The sequence below is a fragment of the Sminthopsis crassicaudata genome, chromosome 3 (genome assembly GCF_048593235.1).
Source record: "Sminthopsis crassicaudata isolate SCR6 chromosome 3, ASM4859323v1, whole genome shotgun sequence".
NCBI classification, from domain to species: domain Eukaryota; kingdom Metazoa; phylum Chordata; class Mammalia; order Dasyuromorphia; family Dasyuridae; genus Sminthopsis; species Sminthopsis crassicaudata.
Genome location: NC_133619.1, coordinates 448,977,519 through 449,003,433, shown reverse-complemented (window position 1 = coordinate 449,003,433; position 25,915 = coordinate 448,977,519). Strand labels below are relative to the sequence as shown.

The 25,915-nt window shown below is 34.0% G+C and overlaps 1 long non-coding RNA gene across 1 annotated transcript in view; it reads right to left on the bottom strand.

Moving 5' to 3' along the window:
• The window catches only part of LOC141562916 (uncharacterized), a 74,945-nt gene extending 49,242 nt beyond the window's left edge, over positions 1-25,703 (bottom strand). Inside the window, exons 1-3 of the long non-coding RNA XR_012488281.1 lie at positions 25,586-25,703; positions 18,693-18,756; positions 17,724-17,857 (exon numbers count right to left, since the gene is read on the bottom strand). This is a non-coding gene — a long non-coding RNA (uncharacterized LOC141562916). The remainder of the gene's footprint in view (positions 1-17,723; positions 17,858-18,692; positions 18,757-25,585) is intronic.
• Positions 25,704-25,915: the final 212 nt, after the last annotated feature.

Here is a 25,915-nt window from a genome sequence, read left to right as displayed (position 1 = left end):
AAAAAATATTGGAAGCTGCTAGAAAAAATCATTTCAGGTATGGAGGAGCCACAATAAGGAAAACCCAGGATCTAGCAGCATCCACATTAAAAGAATGAAGGGCCTGGATCATGATATTCCAAAAGGCTAAGGAACTTGGTATGCAGCCAAGAATAACTTACCCAGCAAGAATGAGCATCGTTTTCCAGGGAAGAAGATGGACATTTAATGAAATAAATGAATTCCATCTATTCTTGATGAAAAACCCAGACCTACATAAAAGGTTTGATCTTCAAATACAGAACTCAAGAGATTTCTAAAAAGGTAAAAAGAAATCTTGAGAACTATACTTCTGCCAAAAAAATTTATAAAGAACATATGTACAATTTGTCTTAGAAACTAGAGGTGGAAAGGAAATTATATCATAAAAAAGTGTAAAGTGGTGGTACTACATTTCATGAAGAGGCAAAGGTAACCTATTATATCTGAGAGAAAGAAAGGAGGGAGATGAACATAGCGTGTATCAATAGACATATTCGATTTATGGTGAAACTTCTTCCACTTCATTGAAAAGTGAAAGGGAAGGAGTAAGCTAAGGGGAAGGGAATATAGAAATCTCAAGGAAAAGGGGTAAAATAAGGGGAGGAACTTTAAGGTGGGGGAGGGATCCTAAAAAGGGAGGGCTGTGAAAAGCAAGTGGTGTTCACAAGTTTAATACTGGGTAGGGGGGTAAGAGGGAAGGAAAGGGGAAAAGCATAAGCAGGGGTTAACAGGATGGCAAGCAATATAGAATTAGTCCTTCTAACCATAAATGTGAATGGGGCAAACTGCCTCATAAAGAGGAAGCCTTTAGCAGACTGGATTAAAAGTCAGAATCCTACTATATGTTGTTTACAGGATACACCTGAAACAGGGTGATACATTCAAACTAAAAGTAAAAGGGTGGAGCAGAATCTATTATGCTTCAGACAAAACCAAAAAAGCAGGAGTAGCCATCCTCATCTCAGATCAAGCAAAAACAAAAATTGATCTAATTAAAAGAGATAAGGAAGGGCATTATATCCTGCTAAAGGGTAGCATCAATAATGAAGCAGTATCAATATTAAAAGTATATACACCAAGTGGTGCAGCATCTAAATTCTTAAAAGAGAAATTAAGAGAGCTGCAAGAAGAAATAGATAACAAAACTATAATAGTGGGAGATCTCAACCTTGCACTCTCAGAATTAGATAAATCAAACCACAAAATAAATAAGAAAGAAGTCAAAGAGGTAAATAGAATACTAGAAAAGTTTGATATGATAGATCTTTGGCAAAAGCTAAATGGAGATAGAAAGGAGTATACTTTCTTCTCAGCAGTTCATGGAACCTATACAAAAATTGATCATATATTAGGACATAAAAACCTCAAAATCAAATGCAGTAAGGCAGAAATAGTAAATGCATCCTTTTCAGACCACAATGCAATCAAAATTACATTTAATAAAAAGCCAGGGGGAAAATAGACCAAAAAATAATTGGAAACTAAATAATCTTATACTAAAGAATGATTGGGTAAAACAGCAAATCATAGACATAATTAATAACTTCACCCAAGAAAATGACAATGATGAGACATCATACCAAAATGTGTGGGATACAGCCAAAGCAGTAATAAGGGGAAGTTTTATATCTCTACAAGCCTACTTACATAAAATAGAGAAAGAGAGGGCCAACGAATTGGGCTTACAACTAAAATTGCTAGAAAAGGAACAAATTAAAAACCCCAGACAAACACAAAACTTGAAATTCAAAAAATAAAAGGTGAGATTAATAAAATTGAAAGTAAAAAAACTATTGAATTAATTAACAAAACTAAGAGTTGGTTCTATGAAAAAACCAACAAAATAGACAAACCCTTAGTAAACCTGATTAAAAAAAGGAAAGAGAAAAAACAAATTGTTAGTTTTGAAAATGAAAAGGGTGAACTCACCACTAATGAAGAGGAAATTAGAACAATAGTTAGGAGCTACTTTGCTCAATTTTATGCCAATAAATTCGATAACTTGAATGAAATGGAAGAATATCTTCAAAAATATAGCTTGCCCAGATTAACAGAGGAAGAAGTAAGTAGTCTAAATAGTTTCATCTCAGAAAAAGAAATAGAACAAGCTATTAACCAACTTCCTAAGAAAAAGTCCCCAGGACCAGATGGATTTACATGTGAATTCTACCAAGCATTTAAAGAACAACTAACTCCAATGCTATGTAAACTATTTGAAAAAATAGGGATTGAAGGAGTCCTACCAAATTCCTTCTATGACACAGACATGGTATTGATACCTAAACCAGGTAGATTGAAAACTGAGAAAGAAAACTATAGACCAATTTCCTTAATGAATATTGATGCTAAAATCTTAAATAAGATATTAGCAAATAGACTTGAGAAAATCATCCCCAGGATAATATACTATGACCAAGTGGGATTTATATCAGGAATGCAGGGCTGGTTTAATATTAAGAAAACTATTAGTATAATTGACCACATTAATAATCAAATTAATAAAAAACATATGATCATCTCAATAGATGCAGAAAAAGTATTTGATAAAATCCAACATCCATTCCTACTAAAAACGCTTGAGAGTATAGGAATAAATGGACTATTCCTTAAAATAATAACAAGCATATATTTAAAACTTTCAGTAAACATCATATGTAATGGTGATAAACTAGAACCTTTCCCTGTAAAATCAGGAGTGAAACAAGGTTGCCCACTATCACCATTACCATTCAATATAGTACTAGAAACTCTAGCCTTGGCAATAAGAGCCGAGAAAGAGATTCAAGGAATTAGAGTAGGAAATGAGGAAATCAAATTATCACTTTTCACAGATGACATGATGGTATACTTAGAGAACTCCAAAGACTCTGCTAAAAAGCTATTAGAAATAATTCAGAATTTTAGCAAAGTTGCAGGATACAAAATAAATCCACTTAAATCCTCAGCATTTTTATACATTACCAACACAATCCAACAGCAAGAGATACAAAGAGAAATTCCATTCAAAATAACGGTTGATTGTATAAAATATTTGGGAATATATCTACCAAAGGAGAGTCAGGAATTATATGAGAAAAATTACAAAACACTTGCCACAAAAATAAAGTCAGATTTAAATAATTGGAAAGACATTCAGTGCTCTTGGATAGGCCAAGCGAATATAATTAAGATGACAATACTCCCTAAACTAATCTATTTATTTAGTGCTATACCAATCAGACTTCCAAGAAACTATTTAAATAACCTAGAAAAAATAACAACAGAATTCATATGGAACAACGAAAGGTCGAGAATTTCAAGGGAAGTAATGAAAAAAAAAATTAAGTGAAGGTGGTCTAGCTGTACCTGATCTAGAACTGTATTATAAAGCAACAGTCACCAAAACCATTTGGTATTGGCTAAGAAATAGACTAGTTGATCAGTGGCATAGGTTAGGTTCACAGGGCAAGATAGTGAATAAAAATAGCAATCTAGTGTTTGACAAACCCAAAGATCCCAAATTTTGGGATAAGAATTCATTATTTGACAAAAACTGCTGCGAAAACTGGAAATTAGTATGGCAGAAACTAAGCATGGACCCACATTTAACACTACATACTAAGATAAGATCAAAATGGGTCCAAGATTTAGGCATAAAGAACGAAATCATAAATAAATTGGAGGAACATGGGATGGTTTACCTCTCAGACTTGTGGAGGAGGAAGGAGTTTGTGTCCAAGGGAGAACTTGAGACCATTATTGATCACAAAATAGAACATTTTGATTAAACCAAATTAAAAAGTTTCTGCACAAACAAAACTAATGCAAACAAGATTAGAAGGGAAGTAACAAATTAGGAAAACATTTTTATAGTTAAAGGTTCTGATAAAGGTCTCATCTCCAAAATATACAGAGAATTGACTTTAATTTATAAGAAATCAAGCCATTCTCCAATTGATAAATGGTCAAAGGATATGAACAGACAATTTTCAGATGATGAAATTAAAACTATTTCCACTCATATGAAAGAGTGTTCCAAATCACTGTTGATCAGCAAATTAAGACAACTCTGAGATATCATTACACACCTGTCAGATTGGCTAAGATGACAGGAACAAATAACGATGAATGTTGGAGGGTATGTGGGAAAACTGGGACACTGATGCATTGTTGGTGGAGTTGTGAAAGAATCTAACCATTCTGGAGAGCAATCTGGAATTATGCCCAAAAAGTTATCAAAATGTGCATACCCTTTGACCCAGCCATACTACTACAAGGCTTATATCCCGAGGAAATACTAAAGAAGGGAAAGGGACTTGTATGTGCCAAAATGTTTGTGGCAGCCCTTTTCATAGTGGCTAGAAGCTGGAAGATGAATGGATGTCCATCAATTGGAGAATGGTTGGGTATATTATGGTATATGAATATTATGGAATATTATTGTTCTGTAAGAAATGACCAGCAGGGTGGATATAGAGAGACTTGGAGAGACCTACATGAACTGATGCTGAGTGAAACAAACAGAACCAGAAGATCATTATACACTTCAACAATGATACTGTATGAGTATGTATTCTGATGGAAGTGGATATCTTCAACATAGAGAAGAGCTAATCCAATTCCAATTGATAAATGACGGACAGAATCAGCTACATCCAGAAAAGGAACACTGGAAAATGAATGTAAACTGTTAATTTTACCTTCTGAATCCAATTTTTCTTGTGCAACAAGAGAACTGTACGGATCTGCACACATATATTGTATCTAGGAAATACTTTAACATGTTTAACATGTATATGACTACCTGCCATCTAGGGGAGGGTGTGGAGGGAGGGATGGGAAAAGTTGTAACAGAAGTGAGTGCAAGGAACAATGGTGTAAAAATTACCCATGATTTTGTTCTGTCAATAAAAAGCTATAATTAAAAACAAAAAAAACAAAAAAAAAAAAACAAAAAACAAACAAACAAACAAAAAAACACCTTAAGTGCTCAATTATACCTAAGCTTGAATCTCTTCTGGGGAGCTCAGAAGCCTTATAATTCACTGTGCTTTTTGGCTCAGACTAGAAGGGAAACTATTTGGGAACTATTCTTGTGTAAATTTTTTTCTTCCATTTAACATTTTTTGATATATCTTCTTTTCAAATGCAAGGAGAATACCACAGGGTGCTAATTAAAATATGTAAGTAACCTTTTGAGGCTGAGTATTTGGGGCTTTATTTTCACTACTTGGACACTTTAATGTATCTGTGATCTCATCAATGAGAAAAATCTCTTCATTGATGAAGATCACAAATGGAATTCTTGCTGTAAAATCCTGAAGAAGGAAATCCAGTGAGCTGGGAGAGCTTTTTCCAGGATTTTGTTCTTCTTGTTTTTTTTGTTTTAAAATCTTAGGTGTAAGGAGGGAAGTTTGGATGGAAGAGCAAGCATCTATTAAGCATTTACTTTGTCAATTATATCTTAATATAGTTGGGGAACACTCTAGATTTCTTTGACAGAAATTATGCGATTAATCAATGTGTGGCAAGGATAAGATTTCAACCTATCTTCCTGGTTTTGAGGCCAGTTCTTTATACATTATACCTACCTTTTTGTATTTACAAAGTAAAACACAAAATAACTTCATGTACTAAGACATGTGGAAAGACGGAGAAAATCAGGATGGGTCTTATGCAGCTGAAGATACTAGTGTTGATCTTTGAAGCTAGGAATTCTAAGAACTGGAAAAAGGAGGGAGAAAATTACAGGTATGGGGTACAGCCTATTAAAAGGTACAGAGTATGGAGACTGAATACCATTCAGTTAGATAACAATCACTAAGTAAATTTTAAATAAAAATAGAACTCTTTACCAGTGTCTCTTATTTTCAGAGGAAAACCACTCTGATAGGGAGGTGAAAAACCTTCAATTATAGGCCAAACTACAAAGCACTTTAATAAATAAGATTAGTAGCTATAGACTTTTTCTGGGGTATTCTGTATGAATATTGGGCATGGAAAAGGTTAAAGAAGAGAGAAAAATATAATAAAACTTCCAAACCAAGAAAAGACTGTCTTCTGTAGTAATACTGACAGTACACTCTTTTATCATGTCATTATGTTTAAGAAAATATATTAAATTTGAGAAATAAAAAAAAATAATAATTTTCTGAGGAACATAATTTAAGGGTCCTTAACTTATAAATTTCTCTTTCTCTCTCTCCCATCCTCCTTCTCTCCCTCCTCCTCTCTCTCTCCCTCCCTCTCTCTCTTTTCCTCTCTTCTTACCTCCCTCCCTCCTCCCTCTCCCTCTCCTCTTTCTCCCTCTCTCTCTCTCTCTGCCTCCTCCCCCCTCCTCTTTTCCTCTTCTCTCCTTTTCCTGGTTGCTACCCTGTCTCTTTCTGTCTCCCTCCTCCTCTCCTCTTTCTTTTTTCTAACTCTCTGTACTCTCTCTGTCTCTGTCTCTCACTCTCCCTTTTGTCTCTTTTTTTCTACCTTCCTTCCTCTCCTCCTTCTCTCTCTTTACAGGTTTTTGCCCTTCTTTAGATCTGCGGTCTCTCTCTCTTCTCTTCTCTTCTTATTCTTTGAAATACAGCAGACAGTAATTCAGGAGTCATATCCACAGTATCTTTCAGTATCTGGATTGGGTGACTAGAACTTATGGAATATTCTCTTTACTACCTTCTTATTTAACTTACTCAACTCCCTATTAGCCATTTTTGTTCTGTTCTTTCCAGGACAAAAGTAATTTTTCTAGGTAGAGAAAACAAAAGCAAAATTAAAAAGCACTTCTGTCTTTTCTGTCTGTTATCCTGTCCACTTTCAATTGGAGGTTCAATTTTTTCCTTGATCCTTTTCTTTGCTGAAATTTAACTTAAAAAAAAAAGAATAGCTCATTTCTTGCTTTTAGCTTTTCTCAACAGCCTTAGGTCAGTCTGAGTTTTAGTTATCCAACACTGTTCTAAAAAGGATCATGTTACACTTTTGTAATCTTCCTTTGTTCCTTGCTCTTTCTGCCATTTAAAATATAAATTGGATGGTGAATTCCTTTATGCCTTCAGAAGTTCATTCTTGAGTATTTCTTATACCTCCTCAATTTATTTCTGTAGAATTAAAAAATTTGTTTTCATTTTGAATTTATATACTAAAAGACAAAAAATTAAATATACACAGCACAATATAAAATTGTGAATCTACATTCCACAATTTAATTTTTTTCCAAAAAAATATATAATAAATACTATATATTATTTTCAAATCTATCCTGCTTTTCAGTATTTCCTCCTGAGTTTTCTATTATTCTCTGCTGTGCACTTTTTTTCCCCTTCCTCTCTCCCTCCCCAACTTGATCTAGACAAGTTCACCATTAGCCATAGGTATGTGTTCATGTGTGTTTTTCACACGCACACACACACACACATACACAAATATGCATATATCATGCTATACATTTCTGTTTTTCAATTCTTTTTCTGGATGTGGATAGCATCTTCCAGCGTCTTTATAGATGATTTATTTAGAATACTCAAAGTGACTAGTCTCACGTGCTCCATTATCCAAGTGTATTTGCTCAGTTCTAGCCCTTTACTATTTATCAATAGGGGAAGGACTCATTCTTATAAATTTGACAAACTTTTCCATATATTTGAGATCTGAGTTTTCTTTCCTGAGAAATTACCTATAAAAATTGTCCCTTGAAAATTTTCTGTTTTCCTTCTGATTTCAGTTACATTAGTTTCATTTATACAAAACTTTTTGCTACAATCAGAATTGCCTATTTCATATCTTTTATATCATTTATATATATTTTATTTCACAATGATCTCTCTCTTGTTTATTTATGAAACATTCTCCTATCCATAAATCTGATAAGTAATATATTCCATGGTTTTTCTAATTTTCTTTTAATATCTCTTTTTATATTTAGTTCATGTACATGTATCCATTTTGACATTATCTTGGTAAATTGTATATTTCTATAGAGCTTTAAACTAAAGAGATCCTACCTATGCTTTCTCTGAATCTTTTGACATTTAAAGTGCATGTAAACACTATCTGACTTTTCTTTTTCTTTTTTTTTCTACTACTCAGTCTAAAAGGGAGCAGTCACTTCCTCCCAGAGTTCCATATCATTTCCACTCAAACAACCAATTCTGTTATTTTGGTGATCAGATTTAGAAGAGAACTCACTCTTGTTTCTTCCTTCTTTCAAAAGATAAAATTATTATTAAGGCAAGCCAAGAAGCTGTTTGTTGCTCTGTTATAAGTTAAAGAGTACTGGTAGATAACTGCATAACTGAAATCCCTCATCACCACTCCAACCTTCCTTGTTGCCAGGTTGCAATCTGTTTCCCACATTCCTTATTATTTCCTTTTTCTCTTCTACTGCTCTGAAATGACAAAAAACTCACTTCTGTTTTTTTTTTTTTTTTTTTTTTTTCTCCATTGGTTTTCACCATTGTTCTTCATTCTTCCCCCTTCCTGGGACCTGGATTTTTTCACATGAGTTTGCCTTCTCAAAATATAATGTCACTTCTACCCTTTTTACCTATGCTGCACAGTCTTGGTTCTCATTCCATCAAATCTCAGTGACGTTGAATAGATCAAATTTTTCTGGTTGAACAAGACCTTCTAGTTCATATTCTCTTTGTTTAAACTCAATTATGTATAGATATTTGAGGCCATGGGTTTTATTACTGGATTTTTTCCAAGAGTTGTTTCCTGTGCGTTTTTGGTATCTCAACTGCCATTCTTCTTACATGTCAGCTTTTGTTGATGTTATCTTGCTAAGTAGATATACTTAAGCAATTTTCACAAACCCCTCTCTCTCAATTCTTTTAAGTTATATTCTGAATTAGTTTAACCTACTCTCCATATCTCTGCTTGGCAATAATGTTGTTTCCTAGTTTAGGCTATTTCTAAGTACGTTAGGTCTGCTTGTTGTAGATAATGATTTATGTCAATTAAATGACCTCAAGGAATGTAAATAAATGATTGATATATTTTATTTCACTTATTCCCTGCCCCTCCTTTTTTTTTTTTTTTTTTAACTATCCCTGGATTTTTCTAAGTTATTCAGACCTGAGTTATAGTTGTTGCATGCTCCATATTTTTCTGATTTTTGTTCTTTTTTCAAGTTTAGTAGTAATTTTATCTTTGTTCTAATGACTTGGTGGTCTGAATCTACGTAGGTTTAGCAATAACTCATAAGTAGTAATGAGTTGCTTTTCAAAATTAAAATTCCTCTCCTATTGTGGTTATGTTGGTGCTTGCTTAATTGTTTTCTGGGAGAAAGTATTCAAGATATGTAGTGGGTAAGTTTTCTGGGTAGTTCATAAGACTCCACTTTCTTATTCCTGAATGATATTTTCTTTTGTATGTGGCTGCCCTTCTCTATAAATATTAATGTGCATATTTATTAAGTTTGAAGGATCTTTTTTTAATTTTTCAGAGAGACTTTACTTCTTTCTGGCCTCCACTCAAATTTGACTTTTTAATTGCAATTCTTTTAAAGATGAAAATAAATTTTCATAAGACTAAGTGAAATAACATGTGTTTGCCTTTAGACTTTTAGGAGAACCAGTTTCTCCAATCTTTTTATTTGTCTTCTAGGATATCATGTGAACCATTCTATTTAGCTACATTTAAAACTTCTATTTTTATTTATTTTCAATATTTCAACTGCTCAAAAAACACTTCTCAAATGAATATTAATAAAACAATCCCTACTCTCAAGGAGCTAACATTCTAACAGATTGATAGGATGTCATTCTTTCAGAGTGGACTTCATTTGTGGACTTCATATTTAGAATATGAATAGCTAAGATAAGATTTGTAGAAGTTTTTAAGACTGTATGACTTTTAGCCATACTTTCCCTCTTTTCTAATACTTTGCCACTATCACTATAAAAGAAGGGGGCTACATAGGACTTTTGGACATTCTTTATTTTTCTTAATTTATGTGTATTTTTATTGCCAAAGAATCCATCAACAAATGTCCAACCTACTGCTGATGAGATGCTTGTATTTATGAAGGCTAGCCTAAAGGGCAGAGTAAAGTTGGTGGGCTGAGAGGTAGAAATTTTGTCTTTGTTCTTTTATAAACTTCTCCATAATGGACTAGAAAGCATGCCAAATCAAATTCTAATTGAGAAAGCCAAGAAAAAGTCACAATAAGTAATTTTTTTCTAGCTATGGACAGCTATGGAAGACAGAGAGCTCTGTAGATACTAAAGTAGGGACTGGTTGGATGTATTGTGAAGAAAAATCCCAGCAGTAAGTGATAGCAGTGGTGGGCTGTAGTGGCTAGAGTAGTAGTAGGGAGAGTATAATACCTAGAGAGTATAGTAGTAAAGGGAATGAACATTTGGGCAGAAAGATTTCCTAGTAGATCCCTGTGATAGCACTGGAAGCAGGAACAGGTGCCATCTGGAATCTCTGTTGGTTATTCCCAGTTCCAGATTACAAATTCTTGAAAGAGAAGAATGAAGGAGGGAGATAACAGGCACCCTACCTGCATAAGAAGTAAGAACAAGATACAGAAACATAGCTATGCAGTCCTGAGCTCAATAGCAGAGTGTGGACTTCATTCTAACCATCAGTCCCACACACAAGCTGCAATGAAATAACCTGGGACAAGCAAACAAAACCAAGAGAGTCAATAGCTCAGAAGTTCTGAACCTACAGAATCTCCCAGTGGACTAACTGTACTTCAGTCCAGCAGCAATCTATAGAAACTCAATCACACATAAGCTAACAGATAAGAATTTGCTGAGATCAGACTCAGAGAGCACTGAACAAACCCATTTCCACATCATACCATTTTAGAACGAGCTGTGAAAGCAGCAGAGAAACAAGAAAGAGAAGCTCAAGCCAGACACCCTCCCCACCCCAAAGGGGAACAGAATACAACATTAATAGAAAGACTAAAGGCAAGAAGTAGAATGGAAATATGAGCAAACAAACAAACAAAAAAGAACCTGACTTCAAAAATCTACTATGGTCATAGGCAAACTTAAAAAATAAACACAAAACACAATAACTTTAAAGCAGTGGTCCTCAAACTTTTAAAATAGGGGACCAGTTCATGTCCCTCAGACTGTTGGAGGGCCGGACTATAGTAAAAACAAAAACTCACATTCTGTCTCCACCCATCAGCCCATTTGCCATAACATGGTGAGCTGTAGTTTGAGAACCCCTGATTTAAAGCATCTATAAATAAAGCCTATAAAAGTTGTTCCCTAGAAAGCAGAAATAATTTGTTGTTGGAACCATACTTCCTTTTCTAGCATGATGGAATATTGCTAAATCTTATTCATCTTTTCCATCATTTTCAAGAATCTAGGATCTTTTCTATAACATACTGGTGCACTAGAGAGTCCTGGTTTGTCTGGATAAATGCAGATAAATGATATTATAAAACAATTCAAATTTATTTTTTCATGTTATCACCATACTTCCTATAACCTTTAAAAGGACAACTCCTAAAATTCACATATATACACATGATATAGATGTTTTTATCTAATTGCATAACTAGTTGGTTACAATAAGTAGTCTAAATAGTTTGCTATAATAAGTACACTGGAAGTTTGGCATAGATCTTTCCTTGAGAATCCATGGAATTGTATTGCCTGAGAGTTGAATTTCCTTTTTTTGGTAGCTTTTTAATTTTCAAAATACATGCAAAGATAATTTTCAACATTCACCCTTGCAAAACTTTGTGTTCAAAATTTTTCTTCCTTCCTTCTCCCACACCCTTCCCTAGATAGCAAGTAATCCAATATGTGTTAAATATATACAATTTTTTATACTTATTTCCACAAGAAAAATTAGATCAAAAAGAAAAAAAAATGAGAAAGAAAACAAAAAGCAAGCAAACAACAACAAAAAAGGTAAAAAAAAAAAACAAAAAAAAACTATATTGTAATCCATATTCAGTCTCAACAGTTCTCTTTCGAGATGCAGATGGCTCTCTCCATCACAAGTCTATTGAAGCTGGCTTGAATCACCTCAATGTTGAAAAGAGCCAAGTCCATCAGAATTGATCATTACATAATCTTATTGTTGCTGTGAACAATGACATCCTAGTTCTACTTCACTTAGCATCAGTTCATGTAAGTCTCGCCAGGTCTTTCTGAAATAATTTTGCTGATCATTTTTTATAAAACAATAATATTCCATAACATTCATATACTATAACTTATTCAGCCAATTCCCAACTGATGGTTATCCATTCAGTTTCCAGTTTCTTGCCCCTACAAAAAGGGCTGCTATAAAAATTTTTTCACATGTTGGCCCTTTTCCCTTTTTTTATGGTCTCTTTGGGATACAGTCTTTGGGAAACACTGGTGGATCAAAGGGTATACACAGTTTGATAGCCCTTTGGGCATGGTTCCAAATTGTTCACTAAATTTACTTTTGATTCCCCATGCCAGAGAAGGAGTGCCCAGCAGTAGTCTTCAGGGCGATTGCACTGTGGAAGGACAATTAAACTAGGCACCAAAGAGCGGAACTGGGAATACTAGGTAGAAATTACAAGATAACTTCACCTCAGTGTAAAAAAGAACTTCAATAATTAGAACTGTCCACTTCACTTCTGGACTGCTTTCAGAAAGAGTAAGTTTTCCATTAAATAGTTCTTTAGGAGTTTTTGTAACTTCTGCATGTGTCAGTGTAATTGGCATTGCAGATGTTTGATAATTTTTCAACTGATTAGTTATCATACTTTTTAAGACTTCACTATATATAAACTTTATAAAATCCTGGAAGAGTTTTGAATCCTTGTATTTTCATTGGAAAAATCTTTCTTTATCTGATATTAAGCCATTTTATTCTGGTTTTAATTTTCTTAAAAACCAACACAGTTAATGGGGATCTTCTAAGCTTTGGATCTAGAGACAACACTTCTAAGTCAGCTATATAGATTATCAAAATGTTGGTTTTAACTTCATTATTTTAGTCATGCAATTTGTATAATTATTTATAAATTTCTTTCCAATTTCTAATTTGAATCACTTCAAATTTTTTTCAAAGATAAGAAAACAGTTCATTTTATAGTGCCTTATGCCATAAGAAATCAGAAACCAACTGTCTCATAACTTTTTTTCTTCTTTAAATCAATGTGCAGAAAATAATTTGAAGTTCCACTTACTATGCTTGGAACCTAATACAAGTCACCTTTCTGAATCTCACCTTTCCAAATTATAGAGTGAAGAAGAAATAGAGACTCTGTGTTTCCTAAAATCCTGAGCCCCCATATTTTGTGTTTTTTCCCATAAAGCAAAAATATCAATATTACATGATATAATTAAGATGACCTATTAATAGTTAAAGAATTATTACATTAAAAAGAAACTCAAATGTAATGGGGTTCATCCCAACTTCACACAGGTATGTATATATACAATCAGTTCTATGGCAGAAATCCTCATAAATCAATTCTTATACCCTTCTATGATAATCTATTTCAGTATAAAATCACCATTTTTGTTAGAAAGTTCTTCCTTATATGTTAGGATTCTTATAAGGTGCTAAGTCGCTTGTCTAATTTAGCATGGTACTTAACAGTTCTCTAGTTCAGAGTTCACACCTTTCACACCTTTAAAAGAGCATATAAAAGGACAAGCCCACTGGAAGCTTGAGGAGATTCAGAGTCAAGAGTCATTCCCACTTCTACCTTTGTGCTGGATGGAGACATTCAGACAAGAGTTCTCGGGAACCAAGGAGAGAGGAAGGCCTCCAGAAAACTAGCTGAGCCCCAAGTGAAGGAGAGAAGATTTTGGAAAAGACAATAAAGGATTTGGACTTTAACTCCTGGCTGCATTTGAGGTGATTATTGAAACTGAACTAAAACTAAGGCTGCCTCCAAAAGCCCATCAAGAAATCTGCTCCCAGAGAATGATTACACTTATATGTCATTTCTATCATTAAGAATTATGGGGGCATTTAGATGGTGTAGATAGAGTACCAGTCCTGAGTTCAAATCTGAGCTCAGATACTTTACAGGTCCTAGCTGTGTGACCCTGAGCAAGTCACTTAACCTCAACTGCCCCAGCAAAAAATAAATAAGTATTATGCCCATTTTCTCTAGTTTTTGTCCTTTGGGAGTGAGATAAGAATTCTGAACAAATAACTTTTAGTTGTGTGAAAATGAATGAACTACCTTAATTTGCCTGGAACATCCTAATTATTCAGGGGGAATTATATAGAACTCACCTGACCAATCAGAATGTAGAATGGGTTCACAAACCAACATTCCTTTGTGGTGACCAAGAGTAAACCCAGCTGGAAGTGCAGAATTAGTGAAAACTAAGCTCAGACCAGACTTGGACCCTTAAAAACATCTTGTCATACTTTATTTGTAAGTCTTGAACTATATGTGTCATTGTCATCATAAAGGGTTTTTGGTTTGTCAAATCATTCTGTATATTGATTGGTCAAATCAGTCCCATACAGTTCCCTTCAATAACCTGGATAATTGGGGTGTTCCAGGAAAATCAAGGAGGTTGGCATATTCACATTTTCATTAATGAATGTTTATCAATTGAAAAATGAATTAAATTGAGATGGACTTAGGAATATTTTGTTGGCTTGGTCTTCTACCTCCTGGTACCAGAAGGGCAAACATTTAGCTTAACCGAAAATATTATTCAAAAGGGAAAAGGTAATTGGCATATTATTCAGAGATCCTTATTTCAACACTAGTTCCTTTTTTTGTTTTTAGTCCTATTGTGTAAATATGAGAGAGTAACTCTTTATTTCAATAAAATTGATGGATGACCTACCTCCAAAACCTTAAGTACCAGATAAAACTAGTTCACATTCTCAGACATTCTGGGAATAAAGTGTATTTGAACACATTTGGACTCAAAAGAACTATTATGGACAAATGTAGGTCTTTCCTAAACCACTGAATTTTTGAAAGTTGCTAATATAAACTGAAGATAGGTCTAAAGCAATAAATGACTTAATTTTTATGGTCATTTAATATATACTGTGTATCCTGAATGTGTATTCAAAACTCTGGCCAACATCCATAATGAGGGAAGAATTATTAGCAGATTCTTTTCTATACTTTAGATGGCTAATTATTTACTTGTATAAGTAAGGTTCTTTACTTACTAGAGCTTTTTGCATATGAACAAGAATCTTGAATTTCACATCAAGGATCTAAACTCAAGGGAAAAAGTTCCCCAACTTTCATATGCTAATGTACCTATTCAACACAAAAGACCTAGTTTAGTCAGCAAATTAAATTCAACAAAAGATTCACTAATTATTCTACCCTCATTGTAGATATTGTATTTACAGACACACTCTGGAATATTGTTCTCATTGTTACATAGGGAATGTATTGCAAAAATTAACAAAAATATGTGTGCCCATCTGAGGAAATTATTTAATAATTTTTATTCTCTCTCTCTCATGGTTTGTTCACAATATTGTTTTGTGTATGTACCATGAAATTACTTTGAAAAATATGGCAATTTAGTCTCATAAGTGAATTGGAAGTTTTAGGAATCTAAAATTGGCTCTATTTCTCATGATATCAATAGCAAATACCAAAATGACTCAGATTGTTTGAAAGTTACATATTATTTTTCATCTCTACAACTAGGCCCTTTCTCTAGGAATGAAAGAATAAAGCCAGTCCATTCACAAATGAATCTGGCTGGAGATTATTCATTCCTTAGTTCTCTATCTCTGGTGTTTGATCTTTGGAGCAGAGTTACACAGGTACCCGTACATAATTTCTTCCATCTTCAATACAGTGAGAACACAAGAAATTTAGGTTCTGGATTCAATTAGATATTTCCTTCCATTTCACTTCAACAAATTTCTATAAGTACTCAAACATCACTCTCACTACATAATCAACTTAAAAACATATACTAGACTGCAATGACCAAGAATCAGCCATTCCCATTTCCCTCATTATCTGGTGATGCTAAATATCCTAGGCTAAGGAAATCCCAAGACAGCCTCCACACTATGAAAGCACTGTAGGAGAATCTTTTGAATACTTTAAAAGACAACATTTGTAACAGCTTCTGATTCTGGACTCCACTCTTCCTATCACACTAGGATACAGGTCAGTAAATAAGAATTTGTGTATTCAATCTGCTCTATGAATAAACTTAAAGTTTATTTTAGACTTCTAAATTGAAGTAGGAAAAGGAATCTTTAACAGATTTTAGTAACGGAAGGAAGCAAAAATTGAAAATGTTATTAATAATCTATCATCAAAAATAGATCATAGAAATGGAAAATAAATACTAGTGTAAATGTATAAATTTGTCATTTTAAAAGTTTCTCTGACTAGAGTAGGGGAAAACAAAGAGTAAAAATTTCTTTCTCAGACAGAAATCTTGGTAGAACTGGAGCCATCAGCCTGGTTAGACAGGAGAGTTATACTGGAATTAAATGGATAGACCAAATGGAAATCTCTTTAGTCTGATAATGATATATCTGATTGAAGTGAATTTTGTGCCACTTGAGACAATGTAAGCTGATCTTAGATGAAGGGTTGAAATGTGACTATGTGTCAGGTGGGCTGGTGAGAAAGATGAAATATTGGGCAGAAGAGTGAATTTCTAATATTTTCCAATAGGTGAGTAGAAACAATAGATCAGCAAAGCCACAGGAAGATAGGAAATGCAATTCTCCTTGAATTCAACATCCTTGAATTTCCATTTCTTTTGTATCTGAAAAGATATCTGCCAAGAACTTGGGGCACTTGAAAGAGGAGGAAAGAGCAGCGTCAAGCACCATATTGGAAATATACAGAGGAAGAGGTTCTCCAGTGATGAAAGGATTAGGGGTAGGGCAGAAGTAATTATTAGTTTAGGGCTAATTCTCGGAAGTCCAGGTTCTCAATTAACTAGGCAAAGGAATAGGTGGTGCAGTGGATAGAGCACCAATTCTGAATTCAGGAGGACCTGATTTCAAATCTGGTCTCAGACACTTAACACATCCTATCTGTGTGACCCTGGGCAAGTCACTGAACCTAGATTGCCTCAGCAAAAAAAAAAAAAAGAAAAGAAAAGAAGAAAAAGAGAGAGTAAAGGGAGCAGAGTCTTGAAGATATTGGTAAATATATATTTGCACATACTCTCTACCTTTCTCATGCCCATTCTAAAGTATTATTCAGTCAACTTTTAGGAGGCATTAGAAATGTTGTTTCAGAAGTTTGCTATCTGGAAAAGAAGCTTTGGGGTTTTTACGCTATAGATTCAGAAAGGAGATAGAATTCAGAAGGAAATAATTATCCACTTTAATTTAATATACATTTATTAAATACCTACTATATGAAACTCTACAAAAGTCAACATTTATATAGAACTCTGGGGCAGCAAGAGAGTGTAATAGATAGAGTTCTGGACCCAGAATCAGGAAAACCTGAGTTCAAATACAGCCTCAGATACGTCCTAGGTGTGTGACCTTGGAAAAGGGACTTAATCCTGTTTGCTTCAGTTTCTTCTAAAAAAGAAAAGACAAACTACCCCAGCATCTTTGCCAAGTCGACTCAAATGGGTTCACAAAGAGTTGGACACTAACCAACTGAGCAACTGAACAACAAGAATGTAGAGTTTTAATATGTGCAAAGCATTAGAGATATATACACACATATATTTGTGCATGTGTATGTATATATGTATGTATACAGTTGTAGTTTGTAGCCACTGGAGGGACTGCAGGGAGCACTATCACTTGCCTTATAGCGTAGCTAAGTGACCTACCTGTGCCTTAGGAATGGAGAAGAGTGTCAATGGTTGGGCTTGGGGAAGCTCAGAAAATAACAGGAAGAAGGACGTGAAGCTTGGGGCATCATTCCCCATATCTCAGGACTGCAACTTAATTAAACTAATAGAAGCTAAAAAGAAAATAAACCAATAAATAAATATATAAATAAAAATAAGCAAGCAAAGAAGAAAGAACCCAACCATAAATAGTATAAGAATAGAGAAGCTCTGGGTTCATATTCAGCAGAAGATAATAGTACTAAAAAAAATTTAAAAAAAAAAAGCCACTGTTTTATCAATGAGAAATATCAGATGTCCCAAGAACAAAAATAATTCTTAGAAGAACTTAAAAATAAAGAGAGATTGAGGAAAAAATAAGAGTAATACAAGAAAATAGAGAAAACTATGAAAAGAAAGTCTACCAACTTAAAATAGAAGATCAAAAACTTAAGATAGAGAATAATTCTTTGAAAACTAGAACTGGGTAAGGGAAAGTTAATGACATCTAAGAAACCAAGAAATCATAAAACAAAATCAAAAGAGAAACTGAAGCATCTCATCAGAAAAACAATGAATCTACAGAACCGATTGATGATAAATAATGTAAGAATAGTCAGATTAATGAAAATTATGATTAAAAAAATCTTGATATTTTACAAGAAATTATCAACGAAAATTGCCCTGAAGTTCTAGAAGAAGAAGGCAAAGTAGAAATAAAAAAAAATCTACCAATCACCATATGAAAGAGATCCCAGGAGGAAAACTTAAAGAAATAGTTATCATAGCCAAGTTCCAAAGTCATAGGTTAAAGAGAAAATATTGGAAGCAAAAAAAAAAAAAATTAATATTATACAACTACAATAAGGATTACCCAAACCTAGTAGCAACTGTGATGAAGAGCCATTAGTCTTAGAATACTATATTCCAGAGGCAAAAAAATTGGGGTTACAACCAAGGGCAACTTACGAAAAGTTAAGTATAATTCTGAATAAAAACCCAGGAACTTGAGGAAAATTTTGACATATAACATCTAGGAGAAATATAAGATAAACATTAAAGACCAATTATAAGGGGATTAATAAAATCAAATTATTTGCTTCATACATGTGAAAATATTAGTTTTACTTTTATGATTGTCATCATTATTTGAGTACTTTGAAAAAAAATCCAATATGATGGAGTTCTAAATAAAATACAACCATGTAGGGAGAAATAAAAAGAAGTAATTACCTCATACAAATGAAGTATAAAAGTTAAAATTGATATAGAAGAAGCTATTAAAGGTAAAAATGAGTAGGAATCTTACTTTATTTGGAAATGGATTTAAAATGGAACAACATATATCTGGAAGGATATAAAAGTCTTCTAGATTCATGAAGAAATAATGGGGCAAGAGGATGGGGGAAGAATAAAGGAGGGGCTGTTGTAAAGGTGGGTACTTTAAGGAATGAGAGGGAAAAGTAACAGGTAGAAGTAAAGCAGAGGAGTGAGGAGGGATAGGGCAAATAGAGTGAAGGTAAAGAGGAAAAATAGGAAGGAGGAAAATACATAAGTAATTGGAGATTAGAAAGTGAATGGGACAAATTCACCCATAAAATGGAAACAGCAGATTAAAAAGTTGAATTCAACAAGATGTTGCTTTCAGGAAACATGATAAAAATGAGAGACACACAAAAATAAAATAAAGAGTAAGAGTAGAAGTTAGTATGTAAAAAATGCAGTGATAGTAATCATGATCTCAGACAAAGTTAAAGTTCATCAAAGTGGAAAATAAAGATACTATACTATGTGTAGTATACCATTACATTCAAAAACCATAACCTATTCACCATTCTCCAATTGTTGGGCATCCAATCAATTTCTAAGTTCTTCCAACCACAAAAATAGTTGCTAAAAATATTTTTGTACATGTGTGTCTTGTTAGGTTCTTACTAAGTGCTAAGTTGTCACTTAACAATTCTCTAGCTCAGAATTCACACCTTTAGTTCAAATCTTTAAGGGAGTCTACACCTTTGCAGGACTACTTTAAAGAAGCAAGCTCATTGGTCAGTAAGGAGTTCCCACAAGCCCTGGAAGTACCAACAAGCCCATTTTTGGGGAGGATAAAAAGAGGCAACATTGAGTCTGAAGACTGTTCAAAGTCAAAGAGAAGACGTCCCATGGATTCACAAGTTTAGCAATCCCATGCTTTTGGAGGGGAAGGCTCCAGAAGCCTCCCAAGAAACTTGCTCACAGAGGAAAAGATTATACAAAAAAGAGACCCCTCTCAGAGAAGGATTATAACTTAGAGATGACAGAACTTTATATTTTGGCACCCAGAATGTGGGGCAAAGACTTTTGCTTTTCCTGACTAGGACTGATTCTGAGCCCTTCAGGAGCTAGCCCGGACTTGACATGGGTCCTTTTTCCTCTTTCATCATCTTTCTAGACTATAGATTCAGTAGAGACACTGATGGATCAAAGGATATGCACAGTTTGATAGCCCTTTGGGCACAACTCTCCCAATTAAAAAAAAAATTAGTTTTTAAAAAATTGTTCCTATTCTCAGGGAGCTCAGAATATAATTGAAAAAAAAGTAAGAAAAAGTTAAACAGGGAGAAATAATTGTTAAATTAAGTGAGGAAAGACTCATAGAATCTTAGTGCTGTAAGAGAGCTTAATATCTTCTTATCTAGTTCAGTCTCTCAATAAAGTAGGAATATCTTCCCTGATAATCTTTGTTTTGAAAATGAGTCTCCTTATTTTGTCCAGGCTAAAAGTCTCCTTAAAAGCCTATCCTTTTGCTGCTCAGCACTGAAGTTGACTCATCCTGTTCCTAACCTGGAGGATTCACCTCTTTTGAGGCAATATTGTGGTTTCCCTGATGCTCTGGTCATTGTATTGATGCTGGATGACTTGAAATTTTTGACCTCTTGGCCCTATCTCAGAATTCTTCAGCTCAAACAATGACCAGCCTCAGTCTCCCTAGTAGCAGGGATTAGAGACCAGTGCAATTTCATTGGTTTTCTTTCTGACTCCAGGGCCAGCTCCTCACCAGGCCATTACTGTACAATCCACTGTACCACCTAGCTGCCCATGATGTTGAATTTAACCTTAGTTCTTTATTCCTCCAAGTACAATGCCCTATCCACTGTGCTATATGGTTGCCTTGTGCCCTCCTGGAAAATATCTTTAGAATATTATATTTCCACTGGAATGACTCATATACATATCTATTATATAAGCTGGGGGGGGGGAGGTGGTTCTGAATCTTTTTTATGTTGTGAACCCTTTGTCAGCCTTGAGAAACTTATGGATATACTCTCAAAAGCAACTAGGTGGTACAGAAGATAGAATTCTGGGTCTGAAACTAGGAAGATTTCAATTCAAGTTCTGAGACTAGCTATGTAATTAGCAAGCCACTTAATCTCAGTTTCCTTAATTATTAAGCAGAGATAATAATAATAAAAACTTTGTAGAATTGTTGTTGGGGTCAAAAGAAATAATATTTGTAAAAAAGGGCTAAGCAAAAAGGTCAAGCACTATGTAAATGTTTAGTCCTTTCCTTATTATTCCCTAGATTTTTTTTTTTTTAATTCATAGGAATTTAAAAAATTTCCTTCATGGGAAGGAAATTCTAAATTTTATACAGGTTAGTAATTTTTTTCACATCCAAGTTCATAGAGCTTCCAAAATCTATTCACAAAGAAGAGCCTTGTTTGTAAAGTACCATGCTGGCTGAGTTTACTGTAACTTTGGAGCATATTGGTTTGCATCAATAGTGGCACAAACTATTCAGACCACATGACAGAACAAAAAAAATCTATACTCCTGGACAAAAGTACAGGAGGAAATTAAGTGAGAAACCTCCATAAGCTAAAGCAGTTTGGAGAGAGTATTGGAAGGAAGAGGATTTTGAATTTGGGTTTTAAGAATAAACATCATTTCAATGGGTGGAGAAATGTAAGGCTATTAACTCAGAGAACATTCAAACACATGAGGAGGAACAGTAGAGTCATTCATTCCCTAACTTACTCAATAAATATTAAATAACTACCTAATATATACAGTGTTAAAAAGCAATTCTATCACATATTAGTGACAGATGGTAAGAAAGTCCCTGAATTTTCAGTGATGAGGTCAATAGGTGGGGTTGGTAGTGAAAGCCTGAAAATAAGATTATTCCCCAAGGCAAGCAGGGAAGGGCTTTGATGAGAATCAGCTCAATCTTACAGTCCTAGTGAGTCTACCCTACCTAGCAGTATTCAATCTGAAGGCCAAGATAAGTCAAACTCCTGAGGTTGTTTCTCCTATAAATCTGTCCATAGCCTATGCAATTTATGCTGAATCTCTTTTGGATTAGCTCTGGGCAGTGTCCTGTGTTTTGGGGTCCTTCCTCTCATTCCCCCCCCCATGCCTCCAAGAGTCTTTCTCCTTGGTAACTAACCCTTTTAAAACTCTAAACTCTATGGATTTAGCCTGCCAGTTAATGGCATACTCCCATCTCATGGCATATTCTCTTTCTTCTGGTTAATTGTGAGTTCCACTGGGGAGCTTATCTTTTCCACTGTTGATTGTTAAAACTACTTTCCTTACTAAACTATATGCTCTCCCAAATCTATTTCATGTTTACTGCTCCTAGTGCTTCCTTTGCCTTTTATTTCATCTGCAACTTCTCATAAATAAACCTACCTTTTGCAAAAGAGAAAGGCCATTTGAATTCGTCCCATTACCAAACCCAAATATTTAGTGTCTACACCAGTCTCATTATTTAGTGCCTACACTCAAACTCATTACTCAGTATCCTGGGAGCTTTATCAGGGAAGAGTTTCCCCACTGATGGAAGCTAATCTTCCTGATCTTCCTCTCCTCTTTCCCTCCTCCCACTAACCAAAAAAAAAAAAAGTAAATATATGAGATGTGATTTCTGCCTCATAGATCTTACAACCTAAAAGGAACAGAGATATAAATATAATTTTTTTTTCTATTCAGAAAGCTCCTAATCTTTAAAAAATGCCATTTTAGCTGAAATCTATTTTCTTCTTTCAGGAAAAAAATAAGAGTACAAAAAAATCTTTCCAGGAAAAAAAATCAAATGATTTTGTAGGATGAGGAAGCTTTACATAATGGAAAGTCAGAACTAGTTTTCAAAGCCTATTTCTTTACTACTTCCTAACCATAGAATATTGGGCTATTCTTTTCTTCTTCTTAGGACTTCAGCTTCCTCATATGTAAAATGAGATTGTACAAGATGATTATTTTTAATTATATTTTAATTTTTTATAATATTTTGTTTTTTTTCAAATACATACAAAGATAGTTTTCAATATTCACCCTTTCAAAATATTGTGTTCCAAATTTTTCTCTTTTTCTTCTCCTTTCCAAGACAGCTAGCAATCTAATGTAGGTTGAAAATGTACAATTCTTCTAAAAATATTTCTATGTTCATCATGCCACACAAGAAAAATCAGATCAAAAGGGAAAAAATCATGAGAAAGAAAAAAACCCAAACAAATAACAATAACAACAAAAAAGTGAAAATACTATTCTTTGATCCATATTCAGCCTCCATAGTTCTCTCTCTAGATGCAGATAGCTTTTCCATCTTAAGGCTATCAGAATTGCCTTGAATTGTCTCAATGTTGAAAAAAAGCCAATTCCATTGGCTGATCATCAATCACATAATCATAATGTTACTGTGTACAATGTTCTCTTGTTTCTACTCAATTCACTCAGTATCAATCCATATAAGTCTTTCCAGGTTTTTCTGAAATCAGTCTGCTCATCACTTCTTATAGAACAATAATATTCCATTACATTCATAGCCAATAATTTATTCAACCATTCCCCAATTAATGGATGTCCATTCAATTTTCAGTTCCTTGCTACTACAAACATTTTTGCACATGTGGACCCTTTCCTCTCTTTTATGATCTATTTGGAATATAGAGACAGTAGTGACAATGCTGATCAAAGGGTATGCATGGCATCATCAAAACCATTTAGTACTGGTTCAGAAATAGAGTAGTGCATCAGTGAAATAGGTAGGTTCACAAGACACAATAGTTCATAAGACAAATACAAATTTCTATAGTAATTTTGTGTTTGATAAACCCAAAGACTTCAGATTTTAGGGTAAAAACTCATTATTTGTCAAAAATTGCTAGGAAAACTGGAAAACTGTAAGGCAGAAACCAGGCATTGATCAACATCTAACCTCCTATATCAAGATAAGGTTGAAATGGGTTCATGATTTAGACATAAAGAGTAATACTATAAGTAAATTTGGAGAACAAGGGATAGTCTACTTCTAAGATCTGTGGAGAAAGGAGAAATTTGTAGCCAAAGAAGTATAGAGAATATTATGAAATGAAAAATGAATAATTTTTGTTACATTAAATTAAAAAGTTTTACACAGACAAAACCAATGCAGGCAAGATTAGAAGGAAAGCAGAAAGCTGGGGAATAATTTTTATAGCCAGTATTTCTGATAAAGGCCTCATTTAAAAATATATAGAGATTTGATTCAAATTTATAAGAACAAGTCATTCCTGAATTGATTAATTATCAAAAGATATGAACAATTTTCAGATCAAGAAATAAAAGCCATCTATAGTCATATGAAAAAATGATCTAAATCACTATTGATTAGAAAAAATACAAATTAAGACAACTCTAAAGTGCCACTTCCATCTCTCAGATTGGCTGAGGTGACAGGAAAAAAAATAATGATAAATGTTGGAGGGAATGTGGGAAAACTAGTACATTAATGCATTATTGGTGTAATTGTGAAATGATTCTCTTTATTGGAGAGAGTATTAAAAACTATGTCCAAAGGGCTATAAAACTATTCATACCCTTTGATCCAGTAGTATCTCTACTGGGTTTGTATCTCAAAGAGATCATAAAAGGGAGAAAAGCACCCACAAATGCAAAAAAATTTGTGACAAGATGATTCTGAAGGTCTCTTTAAGTTCCAAAAATCTATTCTTTTGAGACATTCTCTGTAAAGGGCTGAAACTGAGTTAATGCACTGAGATCAGACAACTGAGCACTTAAGGCTAATTACTGATTGGACAATAGTCTATTTGACTATGTTTGGAAAAATGGCCCTTCCCACTATTCTGTGTTGGCTCAATTGTTTGGTGTATACAGAGATTTGTAGGAAGGATTAGGAAGGAGGAAGGACTCCATTCAGGTGGAGTGAGACTAGCCAGGGTTACTTTGGGGCAGGAGAAGAAGAGGAGAGGTTGAGGAAATCTTGTGTCCATTTCCTTCACTTTTACCCCTAAAGACAAAGAATAAAGACCAAGGACTTTTGTTTATCCTGACTCCAGCTGATTCTAAGGTATCCAGGGTGCTAACATGGCCATCACAATTCTCTTGACAAGTATCCTTTTATAATGCACAGGTTCTTTTGTTGAGTATTTATGTAAGGTTGTCTCTTTCCAGCTTCTAAAATTTTTAAACTTTTCTCTTCCTTACCTTAGCCTAAGATCAGTACTCCTACCTTACATATAGTGCAACTGAAAGACCATACTCCTTGAGATTTGGCCAGCAGAAAGCTTCAGAATGGGGTAGATAAATCATATCCTTTCTATATGACCCTCTAGTTATGTGAGAAATGAATATTTCTCTCTTTTATTTAACAATTAGTTATTATCTATTTCCTCATCCAGAAATCAATCAATGAGGAATTTACTCAGGCCAAGTTCTAATCAGACAGTAAAAGAAATTTTAAGTTTAGGCTAACGAGTATCCTGCTCATTGTGTATACTAGCACAGGTCCAGAGAAAATGTTGATTCTCCCTATAATCAAGACAGGTGATATGGAAATTGATGTCTCTTTGATCAAGATTTGAATGATGTAAATCACTTACCCCAAGATAATCCACCTCTCATTTGATTAACCAATCAAAGTAGAGTAGATAATCTCCAGAACAGCTTCTCTTCAAAGGGCATATAAACCATTGTCCTAAGCCAATAGAGATCTTTGATCTAAGAGAGACAATCAAAAATCATCTTTTAATTAATAACCTGCTGGTCTTATTAATAAAATTATTAAATTACCTAGAAACTATATTTCTCAAACTTTTTAATCATCATAGTTAAAAAGATGCATCTGTACCTCAAATCTTTCCTCTTTAAGTCAGTCCTAGTATTTTCAGTTCTGTATAAACTAGAATATCCTGCTAAAGGGTTGTTACAAA